Below are 3049 nucleotides of genomic sequence, written 5' to 3'. Positions count from 1 at the left end.
GCAGAGTTTTCTGAAGAATATTACTCAGATATTCCGTTGTACTTCAGAATACAGGAAGTCTGACTAAAGGCCCATATAGACGGGCGATGCGGGAGAGATGTGTGCTGAGCGAACCGCTCAGCACACATCTCTCCCGCCGCTCAGCACAGCGCGATCTGTGCTGAGCGTGCGGGGGGAGACGGGGGGCCGCTCACTTCACCCAGCGGGTGAAGTGAGCGACCCGCTAGATTGGCCTGCACGGCAGGCCAATCTAGCAGCAGCGATAGCGATGCGCGGGGCTGCGCATCGCTATCGCTGTAAGGGGTACACACGGAGCGATCAAGCTTATATTCTAAGCAATCTAGTCAGATTGCTTAGAATATCGCTCCGTGAGTACCCCCCTTAAGAGACGATTACGAGACCAGTCGTTTAGCAATGAAACGTTCGAAGTGGGGAGTGTTACATGCACATCACATCTTTCAGGGAGGAAGCCAGGAAACACACATTTAGCCCTTGTTCCCTTGGAATGGTGAAAATGCCATCCCTATCCTAAGATATTTGCAGGGTAACCCTTGTTTTATTTATGAATATAAAAATTAAACCAAAATCTGGATTAAAGCCAATAATTTAGATTTCTGCAATATATGGCACATAAAGGCAACATATCTGCCTGTAAATTGTTATGTTCATAGGTGGGAGATTAGTGTGAATGGGTTTGTGGAGCTCTCATTGGATCGAGAGTGTTAAGGGCCCCAGTTGGACTCTCAATTAAAATGAGCTTTGCTTAGAAGTTGATGGGGGAAATACATTTCCCAACACCAGCGCTATGGGGTTGCGAGGGAACCTTGCTATGTCACCACTACCAGAAACAGCTGATTTGTACACAGCTGGGCATCTCCCCGAAAAGTGCAGCAAAACTGGAAATACATGTTTTCTTTGCTGCCATGCACCCACAGGACTCCATTCCTTGAATAGAATGAAGAATAAAAGGAGTTCAAAAATAAATAAACAAAATAATTTGGGGACAAACAGCCATCATGGTCTTCATTATTACAGATGGTGTCAAAACACTGATGCAATAAATTGGAGAACATAAAATACAATTTTCCTGTAACCTGACAATATAACATTCCAAATAGAAAGCAGTGTCCTTAAAAAAGGACACCCACAAGGCCAGAGGTAGGATACCTCTCTTTTAGTCACACCATAAGTTAACCCATTACTCATGATTTAGGCTAGTAAAAAAAAACTGGCCTATATGCACACTATAAGTGACCTTGAAAAAGGTCAGAGTGCATCTCGCTGCAGGATGCTAAATATAGAAGCACTAGAGTTTTCCAAGTCTCTAAATACCAGTCAGCTCTAAAAAGCAATGCACTGAAATGTCAAATGTGCTTAAAAATAGGTATCATTTTAGATGATATTTACGTTCATAGACAGTGAACCTGTGACCGAGACTGCGGCAATAAAGCAGATTGCATCACAACAAGATTTTATTTAAACGCATTGCATTTAATTGCAAATCGAAATACGGCCTGAACATATTAACTGTACTAATAACTGTAGGCAGCCTGTTATGTCAACTATTACATTTATGTCCAGGTCTATTTAAACACAGAAACAAAATAGATACAATCAACACCACAATTCTCAAGCAATACATTTGTACATTTTATGGAATAAATATAATAGTATGAAAAGTAGCGAATACAACAGTTCTGCATTTCCAGATATAGCTGCAAGTTACAACACTTTGCTACAACTGGAGACTTGTCCTGGAAGCTTTGATTATGTAATGTTATTAAAAGGGTGTGCCTGCCAACCTGAACTAAATATGGAGAATGGAGGTAAGGATTTACATGGTGCATTTTTTGAGCAAGAATCAAAAAAAAAAAGAAAAAAAAAAAAAGGGAGAAGGGGGGGGGGGGGGGGGACGACGACGACAAACAAACGTTTATTATTTTTGTAAATGAGGTTATGGATATGGGTAATTTGTAATGATGTGAAGGAAAGAATTAGGATGAAGCTTTATATATAGGAGGTCAACCATAACATGACCTAATCATACATGGTTATAGGGTACTCATATGACTTCCCTGTAACATAATGGGGCCACAAACAATCTACAGAGCTCCATACAGAAGGCCAAGCAGGCACATTTCTCCTTCTACCTGACAGGACACACCTCCCCACATCTCCATGGTAACCACTGATGCAGCAGTTTAGGGGGAGCAGCCATCTTTATATTCCCCCATTATTTCAATATACGTAGAATATAGACTATGTCAGAACTTATTATACATGTATGTATGTATGTATGTATGTATGTATGTATGTATGTATGTATGTATGTATGTATGTATGCACAAGTAAACACTTAAAAAAAAAATATATATATATAAAAAAAAAAAACATTCAAATTTGCTGTGTATATCATCCATAATGCAGGAGCAGATAAATCATTGCACTACCTCTAGGCCAGGCGTTAAATTGGCCATTACTAGGAATATATACAATGAGCCATCGCTCCAGCCCTGATACGGGCAGACACATGTAGCGGCCAGCAGTACTCATTACCTGTATATAGCTGCTATAAGTGTGTCTGTGCAGATACGCCTCACTCAGACCGTTCTCCTCTCTCTGCGCCGCCCGTCTGACTCAGTCTCAGCAGCAGGCAGCAGCTTCTCTGAAGCCAAGAAATGATGATCCCCGCATAGACGCATCACAGTCCACACCTGCCGCACAGATCACTGCGCCACCTCTAGTCTAGCATCGCATACACACACCACATTCTATCTCACAGACGCAGCCCACATGAGCCTCTCTCGCGGAAAAATGTTTTATTCAATGCTGAAATTAGCCGTGCGCGCAATAACAATTAAATAAAACTGGGGAGGTAGAACTACTTTTTTTCTTGTGCGGAGCTATAAATTGAAATAACCGGCGTAAAACAGTGACGCAGTATTTAACTGTCCAATCAGCGTGCGGAAAAGAAGCATCTGCCGACTGCGTGTTAGAGGTCCTCAAGTGCGCACGCGCAAATCATCACCCGCAGCTACATCAGTAAAGT

The 3049-nt window shown here is 41.9% G+C and overlaps 1 protein-coding gene across 2 annotated transcripts in view; it reads right to left on the bottom strand.

Moving 5' to 3' along the window:
• PKM (pyruvate kinase M1/2) overlaps window positions 1-2674 on the bottom strand; it is a 34570-nt gene extending 31896 nt beyond the window's left edge. The window contains exon 1 of one of the 2 annotated variants that reach the window (XM_063926494.1): window positions 2557-2674. The gene's annotated coding sequence lies outside the window, so the exon portion shown is untranslated. The remainder of the gene's footprint in view (window positions 1-2556) is intronic. The other variant, XM_063926491.1, reaches the window with a different exon arrangement.
• Window positions 2675-3049: the final 375 nt, after the last annotated feature.

Source organism: Pseudophryne corroboree, chromosome 6, assembly GCF_028390025.1.
Source record: "Pseudophryne corroboree isolate aPseCor3 chromosome 6, aPseCor3.hap2, whole genome shotgun sequence".
NCBI classification, from domain to species: domain Eukaryota; kingdom Metazoa; phylum Chordata; class Amphibia; order Anura; family Myobatrachidae; genus Pseudophryne; species Pseudophryne corroboree.
Note: the sequence above shows the minus strand (reverse complement) of the source record. Positions and strands in the feature narration are given on the sequence as shown.